A 19,292-nucleotide genomic window follows, 5' to 3' on the forward strand; every position below is an offset into this window, starting at 1 on the left:
AACCCTTTGCCCCTCCTGATCTCCCCCTGTTTTAAGGCAGAAGTCTGAAAACATCTGGTAAATACTACTCGGTGGACTGAATGTTTGTGCAAAATTTCAATCTTTTATGTGCAAAAATAAGCCCACCAAAAAATAATGAACATAGACTTAATAAGAGAAAATATATTTTTTTAAATTATGACGTCATCACCTCCTATGTCTGGACCCAGGAAGGTGTGAAACCGTACGTAAGGTCTTCTACAATGCCTCTAGAGTTGAAAAAAACGGACGAAGAAGCTCAAATAGAAATGTTATAATGCAATGTACCGTGAAACACCCAAAGGGCTATACCAAGAAAGGGTATTTCCAGGCCCAAGAATATTTTTCTTTCAATCGGACCATGGCAGTTCAGTTTTCCCTTCGTATCGTATCAGTTTACTCAACTCCGACTGGTTAAATAATTATTGAGGATTTACAGCTACAGTGGATGGTGAAAAATCCATATCACTTCGCACATCTTTGGAATTTGAGGAGGCTCCAGAGTCAGGCAAAGTGATAAGAGGTGAAGGTTTTGGAATGTCAGGTCCAGGAGAAACGGATATCGTTCACAACTTTGAATTCGGTTCCACAATACTGTCCTTATTTTTCTTCTAAATCCAACTACTTTACACAGGCAAAAGCAACAGTCACTTCTATGGTCCTGGGGCTAACTCCAAATAATCCGTATACCTAATAGAAGACCCTTACATTTCCCTTGACTTTACTGACGTAGATCTTCGAGGCGCATTTTACAATTACGTGGAGAGCCTATGCTTTGTTCAAGCATCATAATATTACTTTAAAATAAGCAAATTGTAAACGTTTTATTAAATCTGTTTCTTTTTATATAATACCCATGCATGAAACTGGACGAGTCTTTCTTATTTAGACATATTTTTCTAACTTCTGACAAACTCACCATTTTCACAGCAGCTCAAATATAAACCACAGTCATGGCGCAACCGACTACTACTGCACTAGGGTACATTAAGAATGGCGCCAAAGATGGTGGGCTCACCGTGGGGACGGAGGTAAAAAGCTAACCTCTTTCGCGTCAAGCATGCTTAATGTAGTATGATGTTTTACTAATGGCTATTTGAATTGATGCAAAGAGCGTATACATGGGTTTATTATTTTAAGGAACGGATTGTTCTTCCTGTTAAAAGCAGAAGAATGCTAGATTTTGACCTAAGCAAGATAAGTAAAGTTTTACCGCTACCATTAGCTACAGAAACGATTGATCTGGTTTGGAGGAAAGCTAAATTGGAATCATTTCAGGCGGTGTTATTCTAAAAATTAGACTGATATAATAGGAGAAGCTAAATGGAAAGGACGAAGTTGGTAGGGAGCAGTCGAACTGACAAACACGCGCAAAAATAACAACGGAAACCGTGTACACACTAACAGCAGCCGATTCGCTGTTATTGCAAAGGAGCACCAAGCGCTGATTTACAGATTTTCAGACAGTAAATGGCAATCAAAACAAACATTAGACGTGATACAACAAAACCAATAACATTTGTGTAATCCGGAGAACTTATTCAGTCTTACCAGATGCTTTGCTGGGTAGCGTAATTAAGGCAAATGAATGATCATGAAAGAATTGGTGGAATAAGATTTTTTAAAGAAACAAGAGTACCCAGGGGAAACAGACGGACACAATTGTGTCCACCACTAACTTGAATAAGGGATTGAATCAGAGATCCCACACACCTGAGATAACCACTCTAACACTGAACAACCATAGTGTTATGAAAAGGTTTTGTGTAAGCATATGAATACAGATTTCTCGAGAATATCTCCTCGCAGAAGCTGATACTTTCTGCTACTTTTAATGAATTTTTTATAGTTATCATGCCGTGATTTTATGCATAGAAGAGTTGTTCGATAGAGCTTCTAGGTAATAACTTACGGAACGTCTGGATTTTATTATTATACATATGAATGCCTGAGTTTTGTAGGACAACATAATCTATCATCTACCACTTACGAAACGATCTCAACAGAAAATTAACTACATCTTGTCATGGAAATGGAGAAGTATATTGGTAGCCTCTGGGCAAGTGTTTCGTATAGTGTTCTATAGTCAAAATGCAAATATATATTAAACTTATTTAAAGACAAGCACGCAATCTACTTTAGAAACACATACACACCCTGTACTTGAAAAATAGACGATTGCGTTGTAAATAAATAATTTTCTTTCTGTTAGTTCATCAGGCTTGTGTGAGAAGCAGAAATATTTAACGAGAAACTGACATAAATAAACAATAAAGTTAGTTAAATATCCCATGATTATACCCTTTAGGCAATATGAGGTGCATGAAGATGTAACTGAATGAGATAAGAGAATTTTTCAAATAAAAATTGTAGTGCTAAACGGCAAAACCTGAAAATCTGAAGATACTATGTTGTTTTATGACAAAATCAAACATCTTCAGATAGAACGAGAAAACACTCACATCAGAGACTATGGAACTACCATTTATTAACTGTGTCTCTGAAAGTAAAGAAACGAAAGGAAAGAACAACAAATATTCCGCAACAGTTCTTTCCTATCATGTTGCATTTGGCAATCTCTGTCTATGCAGTTCATTGGAACGAGTTCGATTTCCAGAATTTACACATAGGTTTTCATAATCTCACCTTGCTTTGTGAGACAACTGGAACTTCACTGAATCAAGAGGTCTAGAACTCAGGAAGTTCCTTACTGCATACGTGAATATGTGATATCTGGCAGGTAATGATTCATTGCAGACTGAAGCACAAGTTTGCTCAGTCTTTTACTTAAATTATTGAGTCTCTATTATAGTCTACGGTACCACACAGGTAGAATTTCTGATCCAGGAAGAAAAAGAGTTTAAAATCTTTTCCTGAAACACTCTACATCCATTATCCTATCAGAACTGGACATGTGATGGATAAACAAGGAAGCAATATTTCTTAAATTTGAACCATAGTCATATTATTATTATTATTATTATTATTATTATTATTATTATTATTATTATTATTAATAATAATAATAATGATAATATTTGTCATTCGCGTTATAAGAATATGCATTTTGTAGTTATGAAGTCACGAACATAATAATTGTGAATATAAAGTCATGAAACTAAATTTAAAAAATAACGTTGCATAGCTATTCAACTTTATTTTGAAAATTCACCCGAGGCAAATTAAATGTTTCTATATAACAGGGCAACGTGAATAACAATGTAAACAATTTATTTTCTTTAAAAACTTTTAAGTAAGAGAGTCGATTCAAGTAAATTTACTGTAACTTGGAGAGCAGTATTAGCTACTCAAATATTTTCTTTTCCCCAAATACCTAGGTAATTGAATAAAATTTTACACGAGTTTATTCACATCCATATAAATTACTATCTATTCTGTAAAGAAACCGAGTATCAGATACTCGCGATTCTCGGAAAATAAGCACTACTCGCTGTAACTGGAATTTCCACTAGATTTTCGTTGTCGTCTAAGAAACTGTGCGTTGATTAAGAAGATATACATCATTTACCACTTTCGGATTTTTTTAAAAAGCAGCTTAACATTTTTTTCTTAAATCGAAAATACAAAAATACTACTACTACTAATTTATTATAAAGAGATAAAATAGCTGAGTATTGGAAAACAATATTCTATTATTCTTGCGCAAAATGAATTTGTTTGGTGAATATGGTTATCTTTCCAGGGTGAAATCTTCCGTTCTAATATCGAATACTTAGGTCTGTTAAATATCGAACATCCGGTATTAGGTAGACGTTCTTTTAAAAAATTTATGTAGTGGATTCGGTGCACTCATTGCCTTTGATGGGCACATGAATTATACGCTAAAATGGCAACTGGAAGGATTATGTGTGTTTGTGATATTTCTAACGAAACTATTATGCTAAGTATAACCGTAAGTAAAAACAAATAGCCATTTTAGAACTACGTATAACATTATGTAAAGATAAATATAGAACATAGCTCTAATAGTAAGTGTAAACAGCCGTTTGCAGTACACGATTTTTTAAAATTAGAATTCAATGTTGAAATTCAATCCGATATTACACATGTGCACTATTCGATATAAAGATGATTTTTTTAATTTCTCAATGGAAGTGGGTAAAGATAGGTATTTTTGACGTATGATTGTCATTAAGAAAGTATGTGTTCATAACATTTTAACGTAACATATAGTAAACAATGTGAAAGTTTCACCGAATGATAATAACTATAAACACATTATAACCCTTATCCGCACTATGTTTCAGTTATGAAATGTTTTTCGTATAAATAAAAGAGCATTTGTTTGAATTACTATAGTAACAATTTCACCAAACAACATCAATAAATGTATTAATCTTAAAATAGAATGTTTAAAGATTAATTTGTCATGAATTGTGAATGCTTACATTTTATACTATCTGTTAGACACATTTAAAAATGTACTAAACGCAGATAAAGGTGCGATTTAAGTCAAGGAACGAAATCGTTAAGTCATATATACCATAGCATCTGCAGTTGTAGATTAATCAGAACTGAATAAACATAAAAGCATTGGAGAGTCCTTCATCAAATTTGTAGGAACTATTTAATTTTGTTTTAAAATACGATTTTTACTGACACTTAAAGTTATATCACAATTTATACTAATATTTTCTTCCCCGTCAAATATCTTGGTGTAATTCAGTTTAATGTGAAATGACCCTAACAAAGTTTCTCCGTATTACTTTTGCTAGTTCCTTTTAGTTATTTGTTTAAACAGTCCAGAAAGTAAATTGATCCCTAAATGAACAAAGGGAAATGAAGCTATTTCCTAGAAAGAAAACGAAGGAAAGAAAGAAAAGAAATTGAGACAGAAAATGGATTTCTGAGTTTGTTAAGAGACTTCAAAAATACTCATTGTTACTTTTTGTGTTTCTTAAAAGACCACCAGAATTTCTTAAACAAATTTCTATAGGAAAAGAAAAAAACTAAGAGTAACAAAAATTCCCTGAATGTATACAGAATACGTATGAAAAAAAAAACTATTCTTTGACTCACGTATTGTTATATTTGACATAATGTTTAAAACATAAGTGATAATATTGCGGTTTGTTGCAGCTAAGAAAGAACTATTGTAATTTAATCGGTCATTTGTTGTTGTAAAATTGGAAGGTTTAGGACATTATTAAACTGTAATGTAACTGCAATGTATCTGCGCAATGCAATTTGCTAACATCAGTTAAGATGGTTGTAATGAGCATTAGGTCATTTTTTTTTTTTGCTTAATTTCGAAAATACAATTGAAAAGTATTGCATGAACGTATGGGATATGGTTAGTTTTAATTTCAACAGGCTTGCGGATACATTTATGAAGAGATGCCCTCTAAACCGGCTTTTGTAGAATGGAATTGCTTAAAAAAATTGGCTGACGGTAACCATGAAACTAAAATAACTTTATATTTTTAACATGAAGTATAGATTTTCATTTACATATTTTCTTGTACTGAAAGAAGCAAGTTCGTATAAGTTAGTTTCACCTACAGAAAATCATCAAACTATCTTCTTTCTTATTTCTTTGGCCCAAACCAAAATAATATTTCCTACTACACTATATTCCTGTTCGTGTTCGCAACAACATTCAAATTTCTAATCACAATGGCACATCCATTCCTTTTCCTCTTTCTCATTTTATAATATTCTTTTTTATTCTTGCAGAAGTCATTATCAGTATATCACTAATATAGCAAATTTACTATTTTAAGCATAATAGTCACAGAAATGTGAAAGTGAAATATGAACCTAGGCACAGAATAGAAAGGACGGATATTGTCAAGAATCTTTGTTCAAATAATAGAGGAAGATAGCACTAATCACCACTTCCGTATCTGTGTAAAGATTAACTTAAAGCAGTTGTTTACATTAGCATGTGGTGTGCAAAAGAGAACGGAGATCAAACAAAAATTTTAGATTTTACAATATTTACAAACGTTTACATTTAACCACACATACACCTACAGACATCCACATAAACTCTACACATTTTCACTTCAGTTATTTTTCACTTTTCCTAACTTTTACACACTGGCCATCTGGGTACCTGGCCCTTCCCATCCCGCTGAACTCCATCGCGATTTTGACCTTGATTCATCTTTATTGTGACACTTCTATAATTTGCCTGATTTTAGCATGTTCTTTCCTTAATCATGACTTTAATGAATACTATTTTTAACTTCTGTCAATTTCCTAAATAAATATTTCAGTACTAGGACTTTCATGTCGGACATAAAATAAATGCAAATAACTTACGTCCGTCACTTGTAAAATTCTTAAACATTTTTCTACAAAAATATTTCATTTTTTATACAAGTAATTCAATAATCTCATATTTTTGGCACACTTGGCCTCAGTGGCTGGTACAATCCGCGGCAAAAAACCTGCAACATGAGGATGTAAGTTTATTGTGAAACTACGCCTAACAGCACAGGGAATGAACACAACGTCTAAGTGGAACGAATCACGCCAGGATAAACCTCGGCCTCCTCCCGTGCACACTTATTTTGGAGCAAAAGACTTCGTCATTTCACAATAAACGTATATGCTCATGTTGCAGGTTTTTTTGCCACGGATTGTACAAACAACGTTAATCGTGATGAAGACAGGACAAGACAGGGACAGTTCAGGACAGTTCAGTATGGAAAACTGTAGTAATAAAATGGTTTGAAGGGAGTCAAAATAGTAATTAACATACCTATAACAAATAACTATGATAATAAAATTTTGGAATGGAGAACCAACAAAACAGTAAAGTAATAAATTTACTTTTGATATTCCACAATTTCTCAATAGAGAACACTTAATAATAATATTAATTTCGATATTGAAAACTTATAGTAGAAAACAATTGACAGTAATGTGAGGGAAATGATTATACTTAATTTTGTACGTACTTCCATATAAGTATAATAATTATTAACAATATTAAAAGTCATTACTGAGTAAAAAAAAACAAAGTGTAGTAAATAATAATTTCTGGTGATAATACAGAATTGTTACTCAATATCAAAAGTATTAAAACTAATTGTGTTAACAGAAAGAGTGAAAAAAGTTCAGAACGCGTGTCTAATTTCTTAGCAAACTTGAATTCAAGTTGAGTTGCTGTAGAAAAAGTTTTTCCAATAAACTTGGAAGAAATGCCTTTTCCGTTTCTTTCCCTACGCTTTCCCAATCTTCCTTTCTTCTTCCGAACTTGTGCCAAGAAATATATTCTCAGACTAGAAAAGCAGTAATTAATCTTGGAGGAACTGAAGTCAGGCCACAAAGAACAAATGATGCACAATTAATTTTAAATACTTACATATAAGCTTTGAATGTCAGCTATTTCGTGAAGTCACTTTAAAAGTTATCAACACTAGTTTTTAAATAGATATTTTCAATCGCAGAAGATATTTACGAATTTGCATGTTGGGCATATAGAAGAGTGGGTAGTAGAGAATCTAAAAGAAAATGTGAAAAAATATTTTTCATTATATCATTCTGCAATAGTTGCCACTCACTTGTCAAAAATTTAGAACAATCCTTCACTTCAGTTTTCTACTTTTTAATCAAGTTCGAATTCATAATATTCTTCTTCTTTTCCATCTTCTGTCTTGTAACATGTATTCTTGCAACCTATATACATTATGCAATACTCTTCACTGCTTCTACTAATAATTTTCATTAGCCTCCTATTTTCAACTCAGCTAATTTTCTACACTAGACTTTATACTTGCATTACGAATGGTTATTGCCTTTTCAAGCACTATTTCTGCCTCATATACTACAAGACTCCATACGAAATATTTGATTCGTCTTTCCACATAAATCATAACTTAACGATCAATGCATACGCTTTTCTATTTCCTAAAGACTTCATACGCTATTCATATATCTGATTTCATATCCTGTCCACGCTTCAGATTTTTACTTGTAATTATCACTTGCTACATAAAACGCTGACTAATTGTAAATATTTGGTAAAAGGAATCTAAAGTTTCATTATGGCAAAACAGATTTTGGATCATGTCTTATGAGAAAACAACCTAATCCAGATCAACATTCCTTACCTAGGATTTAATGTCACATTAGCCTTTCACGACCTATCTAAACGTCTTTTTTTGTGGAAGTTTTCCATCTACATGCATCAGATTTTTTTCAATTTTATTGTCATGTATGAAATTAAATTTATTTTAAAAGTGTAGTGGCACATTTCCAGTAATTATGGGACTGATATGTCTATCTAGAGAGAAAGCTCATTTCGTAAATGTAAATGTAGGAAACATTAAACTTTACACTTTTGCAAAATTTCACCACACAGAAAAAAAATATTTTCTGTGAATTCCATTCCATGACTTTATTATAGATTACAGTAACATGAAAAAAAAAAGATTCGAAATATGAGTATATATGTGATTTGACATTAATTTTCCAGTAAAACAAAAATAATCTACAATATTCTCTTGACTGATACGACAAATTTGAAGTGTGGCCGAGCCAAGGAACTATATGGTAAATAATAATAATAATAATAATAATAATAATAATAATAATAATAATAATAATAATAATAATAATAATAATAATATATTGCGTTGAGAGATTTTACCAACCCTGCCTTATTCTACGCTCTTTATTTTATTTCTGCCAAAATCTTGCCAGTAAGTACTCCTTTGACACTAAATTTGAATATTTTACTTTGTTCACAGTAAACTTGGGAAACACTAGGTTAAAGCGTTTTCTTTCTTATCGTGTATGAAATAATTGCGGACATACACACTCACATACATCATTCTAAGAACAACAGAAAGGTATTCAATAAACTTATTCAGAGAAGAAAACATGAAGATCTGATGAAATTAGCAATTTCATGAAACTATTCCATTCTAATAATCTTCCCTCCTTTGTTGGGAACGTTAAAGATGTTTAAAAGTTATGAACAGACAACAAACCACAGACAAGGTTGAAAATAACTCATACTATAATGATTTTATTTTATCCGTTTCCAGCATTATCATCTGAACTTTGGAATAAGAACGTACTTAAATAATAAGAATAATGATTATTGTTTACATATACGAGTATTTCTGCACTGAAGAAAGTATGAAGAAATAAAATTTAGTTACCATGTTACAAAATAAGTCAAGAGGTAAGTAATTTTGCTACTTGCTCAATAAATTTTATTCTTTCATAATAATTTAGCAAGTAAAACATTAATATTCCGTATATTAAATATGGTGCTATATAAGTGGAAAAGGTTCAGAATACAGATCTGAATGTTGGTGTTTGCATTACAAAACGCAACAATTCTTGCGAGCTTTCACTCTATCTTTGTTTGATTTTCTCTTCTTAAATTTTGCCCTTGTACAATAAGGTAAAATGTAATACAACATAAATTTAGCGTTTGAACTACAAGGTGAAATGTGATAAGACATAAGAAGGACGACACTATGTTACAGTACATGTTACATTAGCAAATTGTCAGTCAGATTCTTCTCGTACTAACTATTTCTACAACATGATACTATTCCGAATATTCGTTGCACATTGAACGCAAGTAAGAAACTTTTGTATTGCCCAATTCCAAAACCACATTCTTGCTCTCTGAAGACTTGGTTGAATTTGAAGAAGCGCCGCTGATGTTAGTTGCCATGAAACAGGGAGCTTCTCACTTAGTGACTATACCAAATGCATTCCTTGCATGTTTGTTTCAAACAAATTTCCTTCCATGAGATACGTTGTTTTCTAAGATGAATGAACATAATTTTGTTTGAAAATTGGAAAATATACTATTCGTAAATACAAAACAAAATAAAATTAGAAACATATTTCTTCGTATAATGAAAACAATTTACAGTAATTATATAGAACTGTGTTGTATGATTGTATTAGAAAATTAAAAAAAATCAGATAATAATGTTTTCATATACGAACTTTTTATTTCAATTGAATTAATAAACTGCAAAAGGCTAGTGGATTAACAATTTTCAATGCTCCATTTTTTGATCGTTTTCTACCCAGAATTTCATTATAGGAATTAAAACTAATTATTTTATGTTTTCCTATAAAGCAAAACAGAGAGCCAGAGATAACTGCAGTAATAATTTGGTTTCGTATATATATGTAATTAAAACAATACTACTAATAATATACAACAGTGGAAATTCTATTTAGGAAAGTCACGTGCCTAACTGATGAATACATTCTGTTTAAATAGTGCATTATATATTAATTTAAACATGTCTACATAATAATTTGGATATTTTATTTTCATATTTGCCATACTGGAAAGATAATTGCGCCCATACTGAACAGACGGCTGGAAAACTAGATAGAAGAGATATTGTACGAAGTTCGATTCTGATTCCGGAAAGGAATAGGCACCAGAGAGGAAATTGGGTTGATGAGAAATATCTCAGAACGAGTTCTGGACGTAAAGGAAGAGTTGTGTTTGTGCTTCATAAACTGGCAAAAAGCTTTCGACAGGCTCAATTGGCCGAACCTTTCACAAATACTTAAAGAAACTGGGGTCAACTGGAGAGACGGATGGCTCATTTGCAACCTGTACATAGGACAACGAGTGAAGTTCTGCTTGAATGAAGGAGAAAGCAATAGCGTGGAGATTGGAAGAGGAGTTATACAAGGATGTAGTTTGTTGCCCCAATTATTCAACATTTACAGGAATGTTTAATGAAGGAAGCATTAATGGGAATTGGAGATTTCAAGATTAGAGGGCAGATCATTAACAGGATCAGGTATGCAGATGATACGGTTATTATAGCTAGAACCGAAGAAGGATTACAGGTGATGATTGATAAAATAGCTGACACTGGGAAACTATATGGAATGAAAATCAACTTCGAAAAATCGAAAGGCATGAGAATATCCCGTGGAAATGGACCCTTACGAGTCAGAGTAGAACAAAGAGTGCTTGAAGAGGTTCACCATTTCAAATATCTGGGAAGTACTTTGATGAAATACGCGTACTGCAGCAAAGAGATCAGGTCCAGAATCGACATAGTCAAAGAAGCATTCAACAAGAAAAGGTCACTCTTAACTAGCAAGTTCAATATTGGACTAAAGAAGTAATTGGTGTAGTGCTATATTTGGAGTGAGCATTGGAGTTTATGGTTCAGATACTTTGACATTACGGAAGTTAGAGAAGAAATATTTGGAGAGCTTCGAAATGTGGTGTTGGCGGAAGGTGGAGAAGATAAATAGAGAGAAAGAGTAAGAAGGAAAGACGATTTAAAACGGATAACAGGGAAGAGGACGCTTGTAGCCATCATTCTTCATAGAAAAGCCAATTACATTTTACACATCTTGAGAAAAAATTGTTTTCTTCATACGGCTATAGAAGGAAAGATGGAAGAAAAGCAAGGAATAGGAAGAAGACGAACACAAGTGATTGATGATTTGAAAAATAGAATAAAATATTGGGGTTTTAGAAGAGGAAGCTAAAAATCCAAAAACATTCAACATGGAAGAAACATTTCCAGGTCCAAACTGAAAATTAAGAAGAAAAGAAATAAGAAGAAAAGAAGAAAAAACCTCATTAGTCCCAAAACTTGCCAAAAGGCAGAATACTTAATAATAATAATAATAATAATAATAATAATAATAATAATAATAATAATAATAATAATAATAATAATAATAATAATAACACTACAGTGGTAACGTTCAGGAAACTTTTATAAATGGTAACGTTGGGTCTACGGGACCCATTCAAGTTTTTACGTACTGAAATCAATTAAAGAAAAATATTTTATTACTTCGAGCTTACATTGACGAAATTATCTTTAGTTACATTAAACGAAAGAGTACAGTAATTCATTTTGAATGCCAAATTCAAAATTAATATATGTCTTTTATTGTTATGAAAGTATTTTACGAACATTTTTCATTCAGCTGTTATTTAATTAGGTTTGGTTTAAACACAGTAGTCAATACGTAAAACAATATTCCAGACATGATACAAAAAATGAAAAGTGTTAGGTAATGACGATATTACTTGAAACTGAAGGAAAATATGTCTTTTAACTTTATTTCAATTTTTCTTTGCACTAATTTCCATCGAATTTATGAAAAACTGCAGCCACTCTTAGTGGCATCTTTACATGTAATGATCGGAACATTCACCACACAACATTATTGCGTGACCCAGGCAAATCCACTTACCACAATTTTGGCAAAAGTACTTGGTTTTGGTGTCTTTACACATGTTGCAACGTCCTCGTTTCAATTCTCGCTGCATAGGAGCATGCTCTTCAAGGGTTAATCCACATCATCTTGCAGCTGATTTTCGAAGATCAGTAGGAATGCGTTTATTTTGTGCTGTCTGCATCAACTGGCTCTGTAGCACTTCTTTAGACAATTCTTTAGACATCGGTATACGAGCAGTCACGATGTTACTAGAACGAGAACGAATATTCACATTTCCTTTTTTCTTCCTCCATTTCGTGTCCTTGTCTCTACCTACAAAATATTTGTGCACAGTTTCTTCAAAATCAGAACTTCCATCACTGTTTCCTCCTTCATTACTAGTATAATGATCACTAGGCAAACAAAAGTCAGAATCACAATCTTCATCATCTTCTTTGCAAGCTACATCACTTAGTTCTTGCTCTAACATGTCCCTTATTCTTTGAACATATGCCTCATAGCTTTCGGCCATGCTTCACTTGAATATACGACAAGTGCTTAAAAGACATGCAAATCAACACACGGAAATATGAAGTTTTCTCTTCTAAATTCGCTACATAATATTATTTAATCGTGCTAGTAAAAATAACATCACTGGTAACGTTGGGTCTGTCTGGCCCACTCTATGAAAATGCACGCGGCACACAACAATGACCAAGCGAAAATTAAAACAGGCTACGTATGATTAAACTACAACTTAGGAGCGGAAGGTAGGGGGAGGATGTAGCAGTTCGAGTGTTGCCAACTAAAGTTATATTATTTTTTGTAATGGCTTGGGTCTCACAGGCCCAACGTTACCAGCGTAGTGATAATAATAATAACATTACACATTTGAAACAGCTTATATAAATTAATGAATTATCTCCAAAAAGTTGGACATTAGATTTTATTTTATATTTAAATATATTTCTGAAAAGATCCAGCAACTATATTTCTGATTAAATATTCATATAATGCACGAATTTATTACATGCGGTTTACATATATTTAGTCATACGTACATTGTGTTTTCTGGAACTCGATACAGTACATAATTACATAAAGATGTCAAAAATTTGTCCACGGTATTGGGGGAACTATATATTGAATAGCGCAGATTAAGAATCTGTCTGCTAGCATATAACAGCTATAGATATAGTAGCGTTTATTATTATTATTATTATTATTATTATTATTATTATTATTATTATTATTATTATTATTATTATTATTATTATTATTATTATTATCAAATTGTTGACAAAAATGTTCATTCATGCAGACGAATAACTATTCGAGAGCTTACGGAAGAAGTTAGCATCTCGTACGGGTCTGCGCAAAGCTTTTCAATCAACATTTTGCAAATGAGAAAAGTCAGTGTAAAATTCGTTCGTACACCCCACTTTTAACCTGCGAGTTTTTGGTCGAAGGAATATACGACCGGCGAGGGTACGACCGGCGAGGGTACGACGGAGCAGCTGAAAGTCCTTCCGAAAGAAGCCTTCCAGAAAGGCTTCCAGTCTTGAATTCAACGTTAGGATAAATGCATTTCTAGCTAAAGAGAGTACTTTGAAGGAGATTAGATCAAATTCCAAGTAAGCTTATTACATTGTTTCTAACAAAATTATTCACCGTATTTTTTGATCACACCTTGTAAGAGAGGTATAATTGATCTAGCAACGGTTTGGGTACAAAACCTCGCGGCCAGAACCTCGCGGCGACAACCTCGCGGACCAAAACCTCGCCTCCCAAAACCTCGCGGCCCAAAATCTCGCCAGGCCGAAACCTCGCCTGGCCAAAACCTCGCCGCCCAAAACCTCGCAGGACAAAATCTCGCCGGGCCAAAACCCCGCCTGGCCAAAACCTCGCCTCCCAAAACGTCGCGGGCCAAAATCTCGCGGGGCCAAAACCTCGCCTGTCCAAAACCTCGGCACCCAAAACCTCGCGGGCCAAAATCTGGCCGGGCCAAAACCTCGCGCCCCAAAATATCGCCATACCCAAAATCTCGCCTGACCAAAATGTAAATGTTCCAACAGATGATAAGGATGACGGTATAAAAGACGCTGTTTCAGAAGAAGTATCACGGGTATTTGACCAAGTCCCGCGATACCATATGAAAATTCTATTTCTGTATTAGAGGATTTCAATGGGAAGGTAGGGCGACAGGATGTTTTTAAACTGGTTATAGGGAAAGAAAGTCTGCATAAGGAAAGTAATGACAACTAACGAGGTTAGTTTCGTGAACTTTGGAACATCCAAAAACTTAAAATTTTAACAAAAATCTAATAATATTTATGAAAATATGAAACAATATATGAGTTTTTACGACGTCCCTTGATTATGTCCTATAGGTTAAAGGAGACGTAGATGACCAGGATGAAGGAAATGATCGAATAAAGAAAGTGGGAGGAAACGGGAATAACCCGAGAAAGCCCACGCACACGATATTATTATTATTATTATTATTATTATTATTTGTAATGTGGAATTGCATATTAGGAAACACATTGGGTAAATTTTAAAGAAAAGTTTCATTCGCGGCGAGATTTTGGGCGGCGAGGTTTTGGCCCGGCGAGATTTTAGCCCGCGAGGTTTTGGGCGGCGAGGTTTTGGCCACGCGAGGTTTTGGGCGGCGAGGTTTTGGCCCGGCGAGATTTTGTCGCGCGAGGTTTTGGGCGGCGAGGTTTTGGCCCGGCGAGATTTTGTCCCGCGAGGTTTTGGCCGGCGAGATTTTGGGCGGCGATGTTTCGGCCGCGATATTTTGTCCGTATACCCTAGCAACATATCTCAAAGATATAGAGTGTTTGATTTCATGAGATATTTGAATAATATTCAAGATTTTACTTCAAGGATATGAACAGCAATGATTAAGAAAATATTAGGTATGGAAATATTAAGATCTATTGCTTACCAAATTATCAAAAGAACAGATAAACTGTGTTTCTTTTGACTTCCACAATATATTTTTTTAAAACTTATCAGAAGTTCCAGAGGGATTATATTTCTATCTATTTCCTAAAATATTAGTTTTAGAAATTTGCCACGATAGGTAGGTCTGTGTTTCAAAATTATATTTTAATTTATCACTAAAGTACAACTAAAATAAAATAATTTCCCCAAGCTCGATGTAAAGAGATTTATGAAATTTCCTGGAATTTGTGAAAGCTTAGAAATTGAATGTGTAGCTATATTGGTGTTATATTTTTAAAGATTTTTTTCAAGACTATTCATTCAAAGTAGCATTGCAAATACCACAATATTCACAGTAGGTTGTAATCAAGTAATACTCTAGCATAACTTACATACTAGGAAAATGAAAATACGTATATGTTTTATTACAAACTTAGAATCATAAAGATTGTCAGAAGTGTTTCAGCTTAAATTAGGAAAGAGACTGGAAGCACAGTAAATTATATTTTCTATTTAAAGGTGGATCATGTTTCAAGGATTCGGATCGAAAGCACAAGAAGAAGAAAAAATAAAATTACGAATTTCTTGAAATATATGGAAAGGATTCCTCAATGTTTTTAAAAGATTTATTTGATCATTTCGGTAACACCATCATTAACTTGTTCTCTTTCCACTGTGAATGCCTATTGTCTTTAGAGTTTTTCATCATATTACCTACAGCAAATAAGTCAGGCCCTGGTGAAGCTACATTTTTGTCTGGAGAAAATTGAGCATCGTACAAGAAGTGTTTTCTTCCTACGATCTCTGTTTATTATTTTTAATTTTGTTGCTCTTTCAAAACTCTTTTCTCAGTTCCTGTCTTCGTCTCTGTTGAGCAGAGATCCTGGAAGCGTGTAAGATACTAGAAAACAGCAATCTTGTTTCTCTTTTCTATCTCCTTCGAAAAGGAAACGCGAAACTACTTTGTAGTGGAAAGATATAACTCTAAGCTTCTTCCAACGACCTCAGAGAAGGATGTTGTGTGTGAAGTAGATAAAATGTTGACCGTACATCACGGTCTTTTCCTTTTAGAGTCAATTAAATTAAATTCTTCGTTCTCCTGTTTCTCTTTCTCTTCCTCTCTTTTATTTGCTCACTTACTTCAGTTACCTAAGGAATTATCTTCCAAGTTACATTCCCATAGTTTTCTTTTTATTATTCCAAAGTAACTTAAAAAAGAAGAGTCAAATATTAGATTTTAAGAAGTGCATTAAATAGGATAAGCAATAGATTTTACATATACAATAGATATAGTTCTATATCTGTGAAATGCTTATAAACGGAAGAAATAGTACGTGATGTATAAAGTTACGCTGAGAATTCTTACCAAGCAGCACATCAATATGACTTCTCATGTCTGCCAAATGTGATTGGCGTAATGATTGACAATAGTTCTCGACATATTGATTGATGCTATAGCATGCATCCTACATGTGTTACAACTTAAAAAGGACTATCTTAATGCAGTAAACACTAAACAAAAATGTCTCTTCACAGTGTGTCATGCTATTCTCTAAGTTATAGACCTATAAACGTATTGTAGATATAATTATACATACGATGCCAATAATTCAAGTTGTGTGTAATCAGAACTAATTGGCAATATGCGTACTTCGTAAAATCTGTGCTATTAGAAAAATAGAGAAAATTAAAGAATACATTGATGTATTATCTTAATCTAATATATCATCCTATAAGTACTTGTTACAGGTTACCATACATAAATAGTTCATCTTCAAGATTCACAATTTTGTTGACATTATTAAACGTTGTATTTATATTTGTTTTCCTTGACAGGATTTACATACCATCATTCAAAGAGAGAGAGACAACAGGTAGTAAGTACCTAGGAACGGCTAACCGTATTATAAGTGTAGTTGACTTTATAGATTTGAAAATACAGTCTTCAAGATACATCAACGCAAAATCAAAGTTTATAAAGTTAAAAGAAAAGATGAATTAATATAATCTTATGATTTATTGATTCCGAGCAGTGTTCCATTATAATTTTTTATACAATTATATACTTGCTTTTACAGATATTTTAAATAAATTGCTCCAGTTCAGCTTAAGGTTGTAGTGTTCACCTTAAGCTCTTACGATATAGGTACATTAGCGCATCCCTTTGAAAATTTGGAAGGAGTACATCCCCACCTTAAATTTTGGAAATTACCAAATTTAAAATGTTAATGCCTCATATACGAAGTTACTGAGAAACAAATAGATACAAAAAATAGAAGACAATTGAACAAAATCATTTATTAACAATAGGATTTCATAATAACAGCGTTCTTAATCAGATAGTTAATCTCTCAACCTAGATACAAATGAAAACACAGTTTTCTGTTAAGCTGTCATTTGACTTCTTATATTTTATACCAAGAAGAAGAATACAGAATATGGATAGTGTCAACATATATACTAACTAACTCTATGACTATGGAACTCGGAGGTTCAATACCACGTTCAGAAAAGCTCTCCATTGGCTTCTGTTCTTAGCCAACTGGATCCAGTTTCTACTTTGTATTCCTTTTTCTGCTAGATCTGTCTTAATATTGTCCTCCCCCTTGCACCTAGGTTTACCCAATCGACGTTTTCGATTGAATTCCCAGTTAAAACTTGGAAACCGTTTCAACTTTCTTCCATTTTGGCTACATGACCTGCTCACCTGAGCCTCCTAGATGTGTCAACATATGCACAAACTCTAAATATCTCGTCATACTGTCTTATGTAAATAATGTGTTCGTTTGGGTGTGACAGATGTTAATTTTAAGGTGATGTAAAATTACTTATCTTGACACCAAACAGAATGACAATAAAATTTAGTTATTATTCAACAGCGAGCTACTGATGAGTTTCAATACATCACAAAACGTGATATTGCTGTCTTTTTCTACTTTCATTTAAATCCTCCTCATGAATACCTCAGTATCAGCGAAATGAATGTCATATATATGACAACTTCTTGAGTGTATATATATATACAAGTTATATCGCTTACGAAATCTGTACCTTACCAGTTTTTCTAATCCTTGAATATATGCGATTTAAGGTTGTAGTGTTTAATTCTAGATGGACGAGTATCTGGTTCAGTCTCTGGTGAGATTTTGATGGATTTTGTTCGTGTTTTCTCTCCTTCCTATTTTTACAACTATTCTTTTATTATTCAATTTCGGATCAAAAGACGCATTATATTTAAAACAAAACTTTTCTAGTAGGCCTTATATCTGGAGAATTATATATAATATAGCCAAACTCAAACTATGAGTTAACAGAGTATGATGTGTTTATTCCGTGAAAAATCAAAACTCGATTTATGGGCCATTCAAAAATTTTGTGGCCCCTGATCCAAAAACTAATTATTGGATCAAAAGATCCATTATATTTTAATAAAAAATTTTCTTGTAGGATTTATATCTGAAGAAGTACATAGTGTAGCCAAACCCAATCTATCAGATTGTTTCCTGGAAGGAGTCGTTAGAGGTCGTATGAAACTAATTATTGGCCAACCGCAATTTTTTGATCCACTTTTTGGATCATTCCTAAAATTCTACTATACTACATGTCTTCTTCATATGTATTCTACTACACTATATGTCTTCTTCAGTGTTACAGGATACAAAATGCAACGTTCAAGATATCATTTAATTCTATTATCCAGATCTGTCCATGCTCAGTCTTTGCAATCACAATGGATGCTGAAAAATTCCTTTTTGGATAGTCAAACAATATCTGCTCAGTATATAGGATGGGTAGATAGTGTAGAACAAATCGACAAATTCCTATACTTAAGAATCATATGCCACATGAACCTTCGAAGTTTATTCCTGTTTATTCTAAATACCACATATTTTGGCCATAGTATTCTAAATTGAAGTACTGTATGCGCCCCACTTCCGTTATTACTGTTATAGAGGCTTTCAAAATTTATATTTCGATGTTTGCGATATTATATAGAGACTGAGTTTGCAACTCTGGACAATAACTGTGGTACTGTATGGTTTGTTTCATACGTAGGTTTGAAATATGTAGCGTATACCTGTCGACAGCATACACCTGTCGTAGCGCTATTAAAAAACGGATCTCTTTGTTGGGTTGGCAACACTGTTAGTCTGGTGGTATTGCGT

Source organism: Thermobia domestica, chromosome 15, assembly GCF_964235325.1.
Source record: "Thermobia domestica chromosome 15, izTheDome1.hap1.1, whole genome shotgun sequence".
Taxonomy (NCBI): domain Eukaryota; kingdom Metazoa; phylum Arthropoda; class Insecta; order Zygentoma; family Lepismatidae; genus Thermobia; species Thermobia domestica.